This window comes from Pleuronectes platessa, chromosome 21, assembly GCF_947347685.1.
Source record: "Pleuronectes platessa chromosome 21, fPlePla1.1, whole genome shotgun sequence".
Lineage (NCBI taxonomy): Eukaryota > Metazoa > Chordata > Actinopteri > Pleuronectiformes > Pleuronectidae > Pleuronectes > Pleuronectes platessa.
This window is the reverse complement of record NC_070646.1, coordinates 10,814,304-10,832,596: the sequence shown is the minus strand read 5'-3', so window position 1 is coordinate 10,832,596 and position 18,293 is coordinate 10,814,304. Positions and strand designations below refer to the sequence as shown.

Sequence of the window (18,293 nt, the reverse complement as noted above, 5' to 3'; positions counted from 1 at the left end):
TGTCTGAAAGCAGCTGAATAATCAGATCTAATGTAGACATTTAGATTTTAAAATATAATGAATCAAAGCTTCCTCACGTCTCACTGAGGTTATACATTTTTACCATGTGGTGAAGTCCACATTAGGCTTTTTGCATTGAAACTCTCACTCTACGGTGTTTTTCCTACATGACTTCAGTCATTGATGTGTTTGTAGCGAATAAACAAGGGATGATGCATATTTCAATTCACACACAGACTGAGCGTCAGACTGTCTAGACTCTGTTTGACCAGGTAAGGTGTGCATGCTCTCAGGTTTGTGTGTATATGTGAGGCAGTCACTATGCAACCAAGCAGACATCAACAGCAAAACCTCATTGGACAAAAGCCCGTCTCTCTTCTCTTCATCTCTTTCACTCTCTGGATGGATCATGCATCACACACTCCCTCGCTCTTCCAGCATCATTAGCCCCACAAATACAGCTGTTATTAAAGATAACGCTCATGACGAGATTTATTCAAACTCATCTTATATAGAGTGAGGAAAATGAGTATTAGCCTACATAAAGAAGATGAGATGACTTAAACAGCAGAAAAAATAAAAGAGAAAGAGTGATGGTTTGCAGTTTCAAGGTCATAAAAAAGACAATAGTTATTAATCAGTTTAATGCTGGTATCTTATCGACAACAGAGAATAGACTTTTCTGTGTTGGAGAGCATCTACATGTAACAGATGAATGGTCCCAAAATTGACCACAGATTCATAAGCCATCTGGCAATCAGGAGGGACGATCTGATACGAGGGAAACAGAAGGTTTCTCTTACAAAATCACAACCATTAGACGTAGCTTAACAGTCAGTTTAGTCGAAAAGGTTTAAGAGTTCAGAGATAAAAGAATCTACTGCTGCAGGTCTGTGCCGGGGGTCCAATTCAACCAAACATCTGTGATGGGAGGTGCTGCCCCCTCCCCCTTTCCCCTCCCCCGCCCCAGCACCATCACCCCTCGGCCTCTAAACTGGATTCCTGCATCACAGCTCGACTCATCAGTAAAAAGGGAGTGGACTTGTCCAATCTGTACTGATAAAAGCATTTTGAAATTGATTTTGCAACCCGGTAACTGCAGCTTTGACACAACAGCAGTGATTGCCCAGAGGCATTATAAAGTAAGTGATGGGGGAAAAACATATGAACAATAACAGTGATGACTAAAGGTTTCTAAACTTCCCTCATTCTACTGTAACTTCTCTATGTTGCAAAATGGTTGACATTGATATGTCGAATATTTGCACGCAACTCCTCTGTTTGTGTGCTTACACATGTGTGGTAAGAGTTGACAAATGGTTAATGTCAGCAGGTCAGTCACAGTGTCCTCTGTGTCTCCTTTGTTTGAATTTCCACCCAGTGTACTTCCACTGTTTTGTTGCTGTGAGAGGCCGGGAACTGTCTGATCGCTCACATTACAAAGCAACAATCCCTCTGCACATCCACTCCAGTCTACAGCCTCAAATGGACTTGCTGCACAAGTCTATCTGATCACTCCGGGAAGCTTGTCTGTATGTGGCTCGCATTAAGCATTGGTATCGTTCAGGGCCCAAAGAACAGTGTCGAATTTGGTGTAATTTCGGACACGTGGTTCGTTCAATATTATTAAACATTGAATAAACGGGTGACCAGAGCTCTGTAATAGCAGCGGCTTCGTGGTGGTGCTGCTTTAGCCATCATGGCTTCAGCCATTTTCTTGCTGCGGCTCATTTACTGCAGATCATTTTTACAGTTTCATAAAGAAAACAAGCAGCACAGCCCATTCCTAACAATAGGTTTGGATGCAGTATACACACAAATAACTGAGACCTGCCATGGTTATTGGCAATCAAATCCTTTATGGATCTAATACAGCGTGTTTTCTACTGTTATTTTTCACTGTATGAACACCAGGGAAATGTAGTGCATGGTATTATTATGATATGTGGACCACGAAAATAATAGTAATACAATAAAGGTAGTTCAGCAATATGCTACATGCTAAGAGATCATCATCATCTATAATACATCACGATATAAATAATAGTTACTGTCCTACCTTTAGTATATAAAAAAGAAGTGTATATATATAAGTGTAGTGTTTCTGTAATAGAGTATTTTTCTAATGGAGGGGAAACGCAACTATGACACAAGTGAATAGACTGTGGGTGAATAATTCATGAATTACAGAGAGCAACACAAGAGTGTGCGAACACTGACATTAATTCTCTCTCTCTCTCTCTCTCTCTCTCTCTCTCTCTCGGAGTTCTGATAATGGATCATACAGGTCCCCCCAAAAAAATCTGATTAAGTCAAATCAAGTGTTGATTTAAGTGAAAAATCAACACTAAGTATGGAGAAGATCAGATACATACAAATGGAGGCTTTATAAAAACAACATATACACTATGTAGTCGATTTACATGTATTTGCAGGTTTGAACACTTTATTGTACTTTCCTATGATCAGGCGAAGACGCAGCCAGCTTGTACACAAAACACTCTCTCTACCTCTGTTTGTCTCTCATGCACCACCCACACACACCCACACTTACACACGTTCAATGCCCTTCAGGCCTGGAGCTGCTGAGGGAGTTGCTAGACTACACCGGAGGGCTCAATGGTCAAACCCAGGCAGTTAGCCAGAGTGCTGTGGACTGAACTAAGAGTTATAATCATAATCTGTGTCAGACTGAACAACAAAGACCAATAATGCAATGACACCAATGATGTCCATGTGCATGTTACACCCACAGTTTGGACCATGCAAATGCTACCTAATGAGCGTCATACACACAACCACACACACACAATCTGAGTCAGACCTAGGCACACACAGGTTGTAAACAGACAGTCAGCTCCACGTGTGTCTAGAGAGACTCAGGCTAATTAAGGAGGTTGAGTCAATAGATGTGTGCAAACAATTGATGTGAATTAGAAGCTAACTACTCCGACCCATTACAAGAAGATCAACATGTATATTTACAACATACTTTTCTCAAGCAGAAGAATTTGAAAGAATATTTCACTTGTTTGGTATTTTAATTCAAAACTAATAACAGATTTACAGTTCTTAGAAATGAGCTGGCAACTCAATGAGAATAATGGCAGCCATCAAGCCACACAAGGCTCTTTGTTACAGTCCACCACTGTCATACAGATACGTGCAGCAAACCCCACCATCAGCAACATGCAGGTGCAAGATTATTCCAGCAAAGTAATAACAATGGAAACCACCCTTTTTCTCTCTCTCGCTTTCCCTGTGTGTGTGTGTGTGTGTGTGTGTGTGTGTGTGTGTGTGTGTGTGTGTGTGTGTGTGTGTGTGTGTGTGTGTGTGTGTGTGTGTGTGTGTGTGTGTGTGTGTGTGTGTGTGTGTGTGTGTGTGTGTGTGTGTGTGTGTGTGTGTGTGTGTGTGTGTGTGTGTGTTCCAACAACCCAGTCGTCTGGCAAAACAGCTGAGTGGGACACATCATCCAGGGCACGTCTGTTGTCCCAAAGCAGAGCCACACAATATGGCTGACACACACACATGCAGCAACAATGGCACAGCCGCCTGTTTCACCCAGTGTAAAAATGTGGCTCTTCATAAATCGACAGTTTTACTGTTAAAGTTTAAAATTACTGCTATTATTCACTTTATTATTCACATAAAAAGTTATTTTAAGTTTGGGAGCCCTAATACAATTGTCCCTTATGCACCCTAACAATAATTTAACATTCATAAAGTACACTTTTTTATGAAGGATAAATTGGGCCAAGGTGAAAATCCTGTGTGGTATCTGAATGTAATATCCCATCCTTCCTGTCCTGGAAATCCTTTTGTAGTGTTTGTGTAATCCGGCTGACAAACAAACAAACAAACCAATGGACATTGTTCGAAAACTAAAAATGGCATGAACAAAAATCTGTGCACTTTTGAAATCAAATGTTTTTATTTTACTCTGATTGGTTGTCATAGCAGATGTTGTGCATAGAGAGTTTTTTGTTTTCCTTTTTAGAACTGAGTCATTCCACAGATGCGTCACTAGAAGCTACAGCCGTCCCCGAAGCTTAGGTCGACACCAGCATGTCCTTCAATGTCTGAATATCAGTAAGATAAGAATTTCCATCAATGGTTTTAGATGAAGAAAATCAAAAAGACGGGAAAAAAAAAACCAAATCATTTCCTGTAAAAGACCATTGTTGGCATGGTAACAAAAGCTATTAGAGTGAATTGAAAAAGAAAACAACTTGGCATCAGCATTCGTTTTCAAGGAAGTAAGCATGTAATTCCAAAAACAGAACAGAGCAGAGATTTGAGGTATAATGGGGCCTAACAAGAGACCATTTTCCTGAACATCAAAGTGAAGCTCTTGATGATCAAGAAGTCAAAAGTATTGTGAATTAAGACTGTTGTGTCAATTTGTCATCCAGACAATGCAGCATGTATATATCAGAGAAAACAGCTCGTCAAAATATTTGTTACTTATTAAAGCTTTTACTAAAGCTACGTGCTCAGACATGGGCCCTTCAGATCAGGTATTGTTGCCCGGTGTAAAGACAGGCTGGTTTCTGTTGGCTAATTCATACTGGCTCATATCTGCACTGCTGTAAATGCTTTTTCTACTTCTCTCTACCGGACTGTCCTCCCTCTATATATTTGTTGTAAACTCTTCTGACTGTCGCTACACATAATTTCCCGCTCCTTCTCTCATGCCCGTCTGTGCATATCTTATATCTTATATTGATTCCCCATCCCCCCTCCAATTGATCTCTTCCTCCCTTAGTTCCCTGAGGAAATGTACAACTCTATATAATCAACTTAACCGCTTTGCCGTCTGCCACTATGCTGAGCTGCCATGAGGTTTGGTCACACGGCTGTAGTCCTGCAGCTTATCGTGCATGGTGCAGCAGCCAGGGGCCTGGGCAGACAGAGTGAGAGGAGCCAGCTGCCGCTCATTTCTCCTCTTTTTGCTGATTACACTGACTGAGTGGCGAACAAAAGAAGATTTCTTCTGCATGTATCTTAGCTTAACAGACACTATATTCTACATTGTACGTCCACATTTTTTGGCTTAGGCAAAATTAATATTCATTGACGAGGTAATGTATTAAAGTTCTGTTCACGCAGCAGAGATGACGAAGGAAAAGACGCAACTAAGAGGTGACCACTGTCATATTTAACACCAATAAAAAAGTTATGTTTTAAAAATATATATTTTTACATTACAATGATCAACTAAATGGGCAGTTGGTAGCTATAGCGTTCCCACTAGCAATAGCGTTCCCACGTGACAATCAATCAGTGTGTGTGTGTGTGTATGTGTGTATGTTGTGGTGGGGGGGGGGGGGGACAATGCATGCCCTGTGGTTTCCTACTCCACCTCTCATGTCACATCCTCACTGTGGTGACAGCTGCTGTTGCGATGTAGAAACATGTTGTGTGTAAAAAACAGTAGATCTACAATGCAGGCGACAACGCCCTCCTTGCATAAAAGGTGCACCAACAAGGAGATGAGTCAAACCCCTTAAGACGGAAGGGAGGGAAGCTGAGGGAAGGATGGGAGGAGGTGATAGAGAGCGGGAAAGGAAGACAGGTGCCATTGTTACGGGCGATTGTGCAAGTAAGGCACATGCACAGGGCTCTGACAGTAATGTTTAATTGCTGAATCATGTTTTTTTCCATCTCTTTTCCTTTCTTCGCACAGATCGAATCTTTCTGTGGTACCATTTCTTCCTCCTTGATACTCTTAACTCATACCACCTCTTCTGTGCATACTCACTCATTCTATTTTCTTCCTCCCCTCCTTCTGTCTGACCCCCCCGCCCTTTCCTCCCTGAAGTTATAGTAAATATCTCTTGTTTCCTCATCCCCCCTTCCCTCTCTCTGTCTGTCTCTCCTGGGGGAAGCTCAGTGCCAGTGTGGAGTTTTATTTGTGTAATTTACATCCTCTCTGACAGCCTTCTGTGCCCCCCTACAACCCTTGGCTTTTACTGCAGCCAGACCCTCGTAAAGCAGCCGCTCTTTGTGATAAGAGAGAGAGGGAGCCAGGGAGAAGGAGAGAGATGAAAAGAGAGAGAGAGAAGGATGGGGAGGAGGGCTGTCTGAGCTGCAAGCCAGAGAAAGCTGACAGTAAAAACAACGCACAGTCACTTGGTGTCAGTTTGCTTCCTGGCTGGCTATTTGTGTGTCTGTGGGTGTGGGTGTGTGTGTGTGAGTGAGAGAGAGAGAGAGAAAAAGAGAGAAAGAGAGTGAGAGCGAGGAGGAAGAGGAGGGGGTGCATGTTTGTGTGTGCCTGCCTTTGCACGCTATATGACCAATGCCTTTGCAGGGTTAGTTTCTTGACCAAACAAGCTTTAGTACATCCAGTGATCAAGAATTAATCCGCTAGCCATCATGTGCTTGGGCTCTACTTAGCTAGCTAGCTGTTAGGGGTCAAAGGTCAAATGGTAATACCATTAACAGGTGGTACGGACGTCCAACTCACAGGTAACTCTTAGTAGCAGTGGAGCAGCATTATATAAACCAGGAACTGCCACTTACACAGAGCTTACTTAGCCCAAGGAAAGACAATAAGATACAATATAAAATTATTGGGAGGTCTCACAAGCTTAAATCATATAACTTGTTTCTATAGAAGAAAGTTTAAAGGCAGTCAACGCCAGTAGAATTCTCATTCTGAAAAGGAGGGCTAACGAGACAAAAGTAGAGGAACAAAAGAGAGAAACATGAAAGAGTGAGGAAAAGGTAACGAACGAAAGAGATCAGAGCAGACGCTGCATCTCAATGAGAGAAAACACACAGATGAAGGAGAATGATCTGGAAAAAAAGGATTGAAGTGCAGCACCGCTGTGAATAAAAACAGTAGAGATGCCCAGAATCAGAATGTGCTTTTCGGAAAAACAAGGTAAAAAATGAATAAATCATAAAAAAAAAAAAGTGACCTCATGTCGCTCTTTTATTCAGACCTTTCACAGCCTCGTGGGTTGTTTTGTATTAATAATAGGTGCTAATCTGTTTGAGTGAACAGTGTGAGACTGGTGGGCACTGATGCTGGTGTGGACCACACACACGGGCACACGGGCACACACACAGGCACACATGGGCACACATACACACACTGTAGAACAACCAGAGAGATGAGTCTGAGCAGGAGCTATGGGAAACAATGACCCCCAGTGGATGTAGTGATGTGTCAGTGCATCCAAGAGTGTGCATGTGTGCATGCGTGCGTGCGTATATGTGTGTGTGTGTGTGTGTGTGCGTCTAATTAGGAGTGTTTGGTCAGTCAGTCAGCCTCTCACAGTTCACAGCACCGAAGAATTGTAAACAAGTTCACTTGAGCATCCACTCAACAATATAACAGACACACACACACACACACACACACACACACACACACACACACACACACACACACACACACACACACACACACACACACACACACACACACACACACACACACACACACACACACACACACACACACACACACAGCCTCTGCCTCTTCCAAAAAAGGAATGTGCCTTATTAAAGCTGTACACACACACACACTCACATATGCGCAATTGCCCTTCTTCCATATTTCATATTGGTTGTAAATCAGCTCTAACAGACACTGGTGAGCGAACATCTGTACAGCTGTAAGAGAGAGAGGAATCAAAGCAAGCAGGCCAATGGCACAGCAAAGACATAATTAGCCAACATGAACTTGCATCATGTGTCACCCATGAATGCCATCTGCTTCGATTTAGAACATTACGAAGAGAGGAATAACACAGGCGGAGACAGTGAGGGAGGAGGAGGAAGAGAAGGGAGATATACGACTCTGTAAATCATTTAGGTTATCAGACCACTTTCTTTTGAATTTCACATTTCTAATATAGGATCTAGGCCGTTTCTGTGTAGGATTGTTCAGCCTTGTAGCAGAGGTATGTGCTTGAAGTGCCTCTAATTTGAACAGTTTTCAACTTTAAAATGTTTCTCTCAGCACATTTCTGAGCTCATAACTTTTAATAAACATATTAAAAGGATAAAAAAATGAAGGAAATGCTTAAGATTGAAAAAGAACATTAGTCAAAAAATGTGCATGTTTTTTTTTTTTTTTTACTCTTTATTAAGATGCCCAAACCACCATATGAAAATCACAAGGGCACACATATGGTCTTAACCCCATAAAATCTTAATCAAAGTTAATATGAGGAATAACTCTCCGCTCTGCTGTGGTTTTGCCCAAACCAGTGGCAGCATCACAGTGGAGCCATGCCTCTTCTGAATGAAGGAGACCTGATGTGTTATTTTAATCAACTTGCCCTGCCGGCATTAATTATTCACCAGGTTTGTGAATAGGGACGCCCTGCGGGTGGAACACGGGAGGGATGGGGGTCCCTCTGATTAAGGGCTTTGGGGAGAAAAAAAAAAAAGACTAAGCAAAGAGGGAGAAAGAGGAGATGTAGTGGGAGATTAGCACTACACCTCCTGCCCTAGTTCTTGTCTTTTTGCATGTGAGCAAGTGGTGGTGGGGCAGCAGTATGTGTTGGGTTGGGAACTCATGGAGAAACAGGGAAGTAGTCATGGCAGCACGTGGATATGCATGGCAAAGACTTGTACTTCTTTTCCCCCAAAATTAGCAAGTATACGCAAGGTTTTTAAACGTGGATAAACCTGATAAAAACAGAGGATTGAATCCTTTCTCATTGCCCGTAGAGGATTTTGCCTTTCTGTTATTCCCTCTCATGTTCGATGTCACCTAGTTGGTGTTAGTGGGTTTTTTGACCAGTGGAAAGGGGGCTTTCGAGTTCTTGCTAAGGCAGCAGGAGTGTCAAGCGTGTGTGTGTTTGTGGGTGTATGTGTATGTGTATGTGTATGTATCAAAGCTCAAATCCAATCATGAGACTGCATGATCTAATTCCTGATCGTCAGGCAGGGAGTCCCACCGCCCATGGAGAGGGGAACAATGGGGTAGTTGATTGGTCACACACACACACACACACACACACACACACACACACACACAGACAGACACACAGACATACACACTGGAATGGAGGCCTGGTCAGACGCTTCATGACAACTTCCTCAGACGCAGTATGCGGAAAAACACCCCTCTGAAGTCAGCGGGGTTGAATGCATGTATGACTGAGAGTGCATATGTTCATGCCAACAACACAAGTGCCCTGTGAGTGAGTTTGTGTCCCTAAGCAGCTTTCAGAGTGATTCTCACAGCAGAGACAGAAGGGGGAACAGAGCGCCCCTGCTGACACTCTCAGTGGGACGACACAGAAAGCTTGTTTGGCTGCATTAAATCTTAATACACAGGAACACAGGGGAGGAGACAGAGAAAATGAGAGTCTGAGTAAAAGGTGTGTGGTGGGTGCATGATGAAAAGGAGGAGTTGTGTGAGATGAAGAAGATGCTAAAAAAGAAGAGGAGCACAAGAGAAGTTGAACGAGTAGAAGCTGCATAAGTGCACACAGGGGAACTCGTCAGGGGCACGAAGGAAGGATGTTGTGAGGGAAAAGAAAATTCTTTCCTCTCCAATCCACGTGAGGATGGTGTAAGATGCCAGAAAAGCAGAACGCAGCACTAAATCAAACCAGTTAAATCATCATGTGTTAATGACTCCGTTAACCCACTTCTCCCCCTCCCTCCCTCATCCTTTCCCCTTAACTAAAAGCCTGTGCAGAGGCTCCATCATACCTAATTCATCCTCTCGGTAGACAGAGAAAGAGGATGGTGAGAGACGGTGGAGAGAGGTGGAAGATGAAGGACTGTGAACTCCTCTCCAGAGACTCTTTTAGAAATAGTTTCTGCCAATAAGATCTCGGCTTCTCTACAATGTCAGAGCGAGTCATTCTGGTTGATCGCTGTGTTGCCGCCATGGACTCTTATCTGTCATTTCTGCTTTCTCTCATTTGCTAGTTGTAGTTGTAGCACAGACTGGAAGGGTGACAGGTTCATTGATGCTTATGTGCCATTAGGTGTTGTTACTTGGCATATTTCAAGGTGCATAGATAGTTAAAACATGATGTGCCTTCTGCGCTGGGCAGAAATGCTAAAGGTGTTGTTATGCTAAGCAGGATGGATATTGGTACTGATATGTGACAGAATCTGAAACCGAGTATTTTATTGATCCCTGGGGGGAATTAGGATTTGTTACAGTGGCTTCAAAAAAGAATAGAGAAAATATACAGACAGAACTAAGAATAATAATGAATTGAAAAATAAAACATAAATAAGAAGCATATAAATCGGAAAATTGGGAAATTTTACTACAATATATTAGAATATAAAAATGCTACAGCAGTACCCCTACACTCTGAAACCCATTCTTTACATGTGCCACACAATAATTATTGCCGGCCCTTTGTCATGTCTTTCTCGCTCGCTCTCCGTATTTCACTCTTACTATCCAATCAATAAAGGCGGAATGCCTAAAATATATGTATAAAAAATAGAGCTGTGAAAAATAACGCGTTAACGCGTTATGATTAAATTACAGGATTAATTCGTGTTTTTTTTTTAACGCATTTAACGCATGCGCAGAAGGACCTTCCAATTCCGCCGCCTCTGCACTAGTCGCCGCTCTAATGCAGTCAGACGGCAGCTGCCATTCAAACAAACAAACAACATGGATAATTCTGATGAACCTGAGGACCTTCTGGACGGGAAGATCGTGTTCCAAAAAAACAAAGATCGAACATTCAGTAAAACCAAGGTGATATGCACACTCTGCGAGAAGACGTTATCGTTTCACCGTAGCAATACCCGCCTAACCACCGCAACGCGAAGCATGTGTTGGTCGGCGAGGGGCGTTCAAGTGGAATGCGCCAAACCAGACTCACTCGCCGGACACATTGTGCAAAAGAAGCGGTCAGCTTTACTGTCAGAGAATTTGAACAAGTTAGTTTGCCTCACCAACTGGCTAAAGAACGAGTAGCTAAGAGGGCCTTTAGAGGCATTAGATTGTATCATGGTGTGGTTAATGGTTGTGTGACAAAAAATATAAAAAATGTCAACCATCCTATGGCTAAGAAGCTCAAATAATTTCTGTTTGATTTAAAAAAAAAAAAAAGTTTTATTCAACCACACAATGGCTAAGGAGCCCGAATATTGTTTAGGATGAAGATTATATTAATGTTCCATATGGAAAAGCAATGATAACTGCTGAAGAACTGCTGAGTTGCAGCACAAAAGAAAAGTTAAATGTCATAAATCTTGTTTTCACAAAAATATTCCGAGAAAATCGGTAATGTGATTAATCATGATTAATCCATAGAAACCTGTGATTAATTTGATTAAAAATTGTAATCATTTCACAGCCCTAATAAAAAAGAAACACAGCATGGGGACAGTCCCTAGATAACAACAGATTGGGTGAACACAGGTGCCACAAGATAGATTACAGAGACAATCATCTAAATCTGCAATCGATGATTAAGAGTCAGCAGCAGCTTGCTAAGCAGTTAGCACATATTTCAAATGAATACCAGCTACTACTGGATCATGAGCAACATCCTCAATATAAGAACATAATAAAAAAAATTGAAAATAAAGACACTAAACTGCAGGTTTTGTTGGTATAATGGCTCATGAAAGACAAAGATCCGGTAGCACTTCTTCTGAGCACCTAATGTATCCCAGAGTTCTGAGTACATGATCATTTCTGTCTGGTTTGGAGAATTTGTTTCAGTAAAATGTATATACACAATGTCGCAGCACATCTCAAAGTTATTTACAGAGGTGATTTACTGCGGTTGAAACTCAGTTACGTCCCAAGCCGTTTGCTAGGACATCCAGGAACAGAGTGGAGATGTAAACACAAAGTGAAGTGGACAAAAGTCTTGCAGATACAATCATAATTCCCAACAGATGCTAATTAAAAACGTCATGAATCCCATCTCTGTTAGCACTTTCAGTTATTGATAAATCAAAGCAACAGAGATCATGTTTATTCCCCTGGCTTTGTCTTTTGCAAACAAGCAAAAATGTGCAATTACTCTTCAACAATGGTGAACAGTTGACATAATAGATTCAACAAACATCTCCAGTGGCATTGGTTTGTCCTGCGAATGTGTTCAAGATGTGTAACAGCAACAGTGTAATGTTTTAATGATCCATTCCCAGAGCTGGTTCCACTCAGTTTGAGCAGGACTCTATGCAAATGGCTGATATGAGTACTCTGCGGCTTTAACCAGTTTTTTCTTATCCCGCTCACGCCCCTTTTTACTCCGCCTCTCTCCACTGAGTGATAAACGCTGTCTGTTGGCCATAAATCCAGGGGGAGCCCTGACAGGCGCACCAATAAAGCGCTCTATTTTCTCCCTGTTTGGTGGGTTTGTCGGGGGGCCCAGAGGAAGTGAGATAACATTAGGAGGAGGAGAAGTGGGAGGAGGGGGACGCAATTTCATCAGTGGGGCGCACAGGCAAAACAGTGGGAACATCCACATGGAAGAATGAAATAGACTCAGCAGCACACTGGAAATAAGTGATTCATGTGATGAGTGGCCAGTGCGCTCAGACCGCAAGAAATCTGGTAAAATATCAGCCTTTAAGATGTGAGAGAGATTTTTTTCCACCTTTTCAAACACGCAGATAAATTAACCCAAGGCTACATTCACAGAAAGACAAACCACAACTAACACATAAAGGAATCACTAACCTATTGTTCTGCACAAGAGCATATGCTTCTTTTTTCAAAAATGCATGTTGTATATCCAAGTGTGCATACCATATATTTACTGTACTTTAGATATATATATCACAAGACTGCACAACCTAGTGCAGTGTCTTGCCAGATCACACACCTACAAATTCATCTCGCTGGTTCAATGTCTTCTTGTGCCTTGTAACATCAGACACAGAATTATGCTCATTTAATACAGGCCATACCACAAACACCTCCACCTTCATTTGTCGTTGGCAGAAACTCTCGCCTCTACACTGCCAAACTTAAAAGGACACATGGACGTATGTGGGCTTACATGTCACTTTTAGTACAGCATAAATTAGCCTTTAGCAGGCGTACAGAACGTTCGCAGAACATGAAGCAAATGTTAGAAACACAGTTGCCTACAAAGTCAATTTCAAGTCTCGCTCCAAAGCCATACTTTCCAGCTTTTATTAGCACAAGTGACTATTAACATTCAGTTAGAAAGGATTCTATTTGACATTCTGAGCCTATTATCATCTACCTTTTTCCTTTCACTCTGCATCCCTGTCTCCATCAATCTCTAATCTCTTTCAAGTGCTCTTCCCTTCAAACTCTTTTCTTCTCCTTGAGAGGAAACTCCATAGCCACCCACTCTCTTAATTCAGTCCCTCAAACTTTTCACCTGTCTCACAACACACACTCCATCAAGTCCACTGCTCTCTCACTCGAATTTCACCGCCGCCCCATTTCTCTCAAACACACTCAGCACACTCCTGCTCCACCTCTTTTATCTTTCCTCTATTGACTGATGGTCGCGGGGGGCTGTTTGCAAGCACTGCAGGCCAAGACTTCACTCACACGACACCATACAAAAGAGCTTAAAACGAACAAGTTCCTCTGTGTTTGTAAATTCAGTTTGAATCAGCTGTATTCAGTTATGAGGGAATGACATCCTAATGAAAAATGGGGAGGCAAAGAGACTAAATAAAGGGATAAAGGGGTTTAGATTCAAGGAGAGGCTGGAAGACAAGAGCACGCAAAAAAGTTCCGGCTCCTCAAACAGAGCCTCTCTGCTCTTAAGAGGATTCCCACCTGGTAGCAATTTAGTTTGTGCCTGGTAAAGCAGGCTCTGGGAAGGAAAAATAATATCTGTTGGGTTAGTGGTTTCATTTTTCAATCAAATAAATCACGATCTTACAGAAAATAATTTTTGTCTTTTAATGGCCTCCCCAGCGTTTGAAGTTTCTCAAGGGACAGCTAGCTTTGAAGTCTGCGAGGGGAGGAGCGAACTTCCCTCACTGTGTGTGTGTGTGTGTCTGCGTGTGTCTGTGTGTAAGCATTCATTCCATTGCCTTCTCAAAGTCCTGAAACTCAACACCTGAGGTGCTCCTGACCAAAGTCAAAGCCCTGTGAAGCCCTTTGCATGTGGTCGCTCCGGCAAATAAAATAGCTACGGCTGGAGGCAGACAAACGATACAAACAAACTCACAATCAAATTCTTGTCAACAAGTTGTCTCATGGCAACAGGACCAACTCATAACTTAACTGAAAAGAGAAAAGAGGAACATGACTCATTCCTACGTTCGATTAAAGGAATAATTTTACATTTTGGAAAGTATGCTTATTTGTTGTCTGATGTCTGTTTGGTAAATATGAAGGTACTGTCAGCAGATGGTTAGATATATGAGATGCTTAGTGCTAAGAGTATAACACATTAATTAGTGAACTTCTGGCTCTAATAAGTGGACTTTGTTAACTTTGTACAGAGGCTGAAGCCGTCGATATGCTTGATATATTGGTCATTGCACGCGCCAACTGTGAGGACGACCTAATGCCTCTCCTTTTCATACTCGTGCAGTCTTTTTTAAATGATAGGTGTCGCCGCTGAGAAAAATAAACCACACCAACGGCAATAGGCAAAGAAGAGGAAACACAAACAGAAAAGTCCTGGCACCGGCTTGTTGCCTTGACAAACCAGTTGAAGTGTTTTTTTCAAATTTCCCTTGTCTTTATCGACAGTCTCTGCAATCTTCCTCCAGGAGACATTGCTGAATCTCTGAGCTCCAAAGACCTGTTTGCAGGGTTAGGGTTCCAGGGTTAGGGTTCCAGCTCCATCCATGTTGCGCTAGTGGAGCCGCATACGCCCAAGGTTAAAAAAAGTTGCAAAGTACATAACAATCCAAAACGACACTGCGCACTATGGGAAATTATGTAAATTGTGCGGGCTGCTGTGCACAAGTAGGAACTGCGAGCATAAACTAAGCTCAGGCGATTACCCCTGTTTCCAGTCACTATAGTTGTGCATTACAAAATTGCTTTTGCTATTTAAAGACTACTTATTAGTGCCAGTATTACATTTTGACCATACAATGAATTCCCCATCTCCAAAGGCCGACCATTAACATGAGAGAAAATAAAGGAAGCGGGGGATAAGAGCAGTAAGAGCTCTTGACCTCAGAGGGGACAACAACAGCACTGTTAATGGAGAGAAAAAGGGAAGAGGTCTCTAAATGAATGTCCAAGGACGTTCCTCCTTGTTCGAGGCCTATTCGAGGAGTCTATTCAGCTACAGTAACATGGCTCAACTTTGGGCGGGATGGTTTTTTTAGTCCACAGCCAAACACACAAAGTAACAAATGGACAGATGTGCATGCCCGTGCACAGTCACGCGCACATGAAGCACCAAAAGGGAAAACTACGTCAGCTTCTGGGCATACAGTACGAGCAGCCAGAGCAAACGTGTCGACAGACAGACGACTACCTTCATGATAAAGACTTAAAATATTCCCCTCAAAACGTTTTCCCCTGGAGCTCTTCCACTACTTTCCATGTGCACCTTCTGTCCAAGTGATCTGGTTTTGACATAAAGGCTATTTTTCAAAGGTCTGAGAGGCGCTGGCTTTGACAACACATCTGCCAGGACTGAGTGCTTTCTTTTTTCAGCATTGGGCGGGGGAGGAGCCGAGAGGCCATATACTTGTCTTCCCAGCAAAAAACATCTAATGCAGTCCAGAAACATGCACTCACTGCCATTACTCTGTTCACAACTGTCGCACATGCACACAGAAATACAGGATATACCACTTTTGTTAAACAACCAAACTTCAAAGATTAAAAAAACACAAACAAACTTCAAAAGGTGTGGACTTTTCCGGGACAAATGCTAAAACACACTTGTCCTGCACACACCCATGAAAAACTCAGTTAGAAAAATACTTTAGGCAAACCAAGTCAAACCAACTCCCTCACACACTGTGTACATAGCTCAACTATCACATCTCACAACCTCTAGGAATGCCTGGCCGGATAGGTGGGCGGGTGGGCGGAAAGATGGATGCTGCTCTTTTGGATGGTGGGGACAGAGATGGAAAGACGGAAAGAATGAAAAATATAAAGGAAGAGAAAGATGAAGAGCTTACAGTGGGGGGAGATAGGGAGGAGAAAGAAAATACGTAGGCTGGGGAAAGGGAAAACAAGTACTTTGAAAGTCTAAGACCGGCCGGAAAGACGACCTGAGTGGGATAAAACCAAAGGTAGATTGAGATCTGAGGTGCTGAGAGCAAGAGTTTGGCCAAGTGCTTACAGGAAATAGTCCTGTTTGATGAGTAAATATTGAATCAGCGAGATCCCATCTCCGCCATAGCCTGACCTCTGCCTCCCTCTGTTCCTCCTCTTCTCTGTGTTAACTGTAAACACAGACATTTAACGTACAGTCTGGGGCATAAACAAGTCAGCTGACACCATTTAGAACGGCATTTGCACAATTGCATGCAGACACACATCAAAGAAACAGAAGCATTGAGGATTGTGTGGATTTTTCGAATAAAGAAAGATAAAGTTAAAAGCATCTTGCTGGAGGTATTTGAGTAAAGTCCGTGGTCATTTGTGTAACATGTGAATCTGCTACTGATTCTTTGGTGAAGGCTGTGTCTGGGCCTGCTGTGATTTAGGATGCCTGCAGGGGCCATTTACTTCCCTCATCCGCGCTTGATCTTTCTCTCCCTCCTTTTAACCGCATCTTCAGTCCTGTCTTTCTTTCAAAGAATGAAGGATTAGAGGGGGCTCAGGGTCAGAGAGGCAGGTCTTGAGTTTGACCTTAGGTATGCGGTGTCGATCTGTGACTTTCTCTGTGATCAGTCACCTTTCAAACACTGTGTCACACCACAGACTCATAGACATGAGTATGTGTGAGTCAGAGCCTGAGAGCAAGTGCTCACTTAATACAACTTTGCACTGTTTAGAGCAGTGAAGAATAAATTATTTATTTTAGTGTAGCATTAGCCAGAGCCAAAGTTGTGCTGGAAAGCATGAATGTTTATGAGAGAGCTTGGATCAAAACTTTAAAGATAATCCGTTCTCTCCCAAATAAGGTTGGTAAACGATAATGTGTTCATGGATTTTTCAAACAGTGACATTTGAAAGTGGCTTGAAGCAATAATCATTTAAAATTGGCGACTTGAGCACACATTGAGAAACTGTTTCGTCCCCTTTCAAGGGGAAGAGGTTGCTCGAACCCTCATTTGAAGCATGATGACCCCTGACAGATGACCTAGTGCGGCTGGTTTGGCCTCTCCTCACCCTCAGAAGAACGTTTCCAATGACAAACCGCAGCTTTCCTTGAATACCTTGTTGTGGGAGATTTTGCCTGTTTATGGTTTTTCTTCAGTGCACAGTGTACACAAAACAAACGGCTGATCAAAAGGCTGTTGCTGTTGTTGCGTAACTATGCAGTGCTGGTGCTTCGTCAATGGGTATTGTGTAAGCCTCGACAGCCAGGAGGAAGACGAGATAAAAACTAAAAACCACGGGCTGGTTGTCTGCAGCAATTCTAATTTGGATAATCTGTTATTGAGTATTCCCGCATGTTTGTCTGTGTTAGTGGACAAAGAAAATGTTTGGTTGTCAGCGATCAACCTCTGTGAATGTCTGAGGAATTCCGAGGCAGCTCCACCGGATCGGATCAGTTTCACAACCATCAACAGTTTGTGTACGAGAGCTACACTGAAAATCCCTCACAGTCTAATACATCTAATATAATACTGGGTTAAAAACAGAAGATAATCTAGACATAATGCATGGCAGGGAGGCTACCACTGAAGAGGAATATCATGGTCACTTCACTTTTTGTTATATAGCTCAGAATAATTAGGTTATGACAGTGACAGTAATAAAAACAGCCAAGAACTGTGTGAACATCTGTTTGTTGCATGGGACAGGTCAAATTAGGGCACTAGTCAAGGCATAATGCACACCAGTTGATTCAAAAGCAATTTCAAAAGGAGAGTAAAGATGTGTCACTAATCACACTCATACTCCCTGAATGTGTATGTTGCTACCGATTTCCTCTGCCTGGCCCCCTGGTATAACGTCCATAGAAAGTCAGGAGAATTTGATGTGTGAACACATCGAGCGAGTGGGGGGGTTGATTACGCTCCTAACACGAGACAGATGCAAAAATGAAGAAAACATATATCTCCCTGTGAAAAAGCGGCCTCTTACAAGTAGGAGAGACTGACGAAGATGTCAAGAGTTTGTGATGATAAGAGCTGACGACGGTGTCGGGGTGCTGTAAACCTGATCACGTGATCTCTGCAGCGGAATTAATACGTCACTTTCTGCCACTGCCCGCTGCAACCGGCTGCTCCACCTCTCGTCTGAA

The 18,293-nt window shown here is 42.6% G+C and overlaps 1 protein-coding gene across 6 annotated transcripts in view; it reads right to left on the bottom strand.

Moving 5' to 3' along the window:
• The window catches only part of raraa (retinoic acid receptor, alpha a), a 143,996-nt gene that overhangs the window by 50,122 nt on the left and 75,581 nt on the right, over positions 1-18,293 (bottom strand). The gene's annotated exons all lie outside the window — the stretch shown is intronic.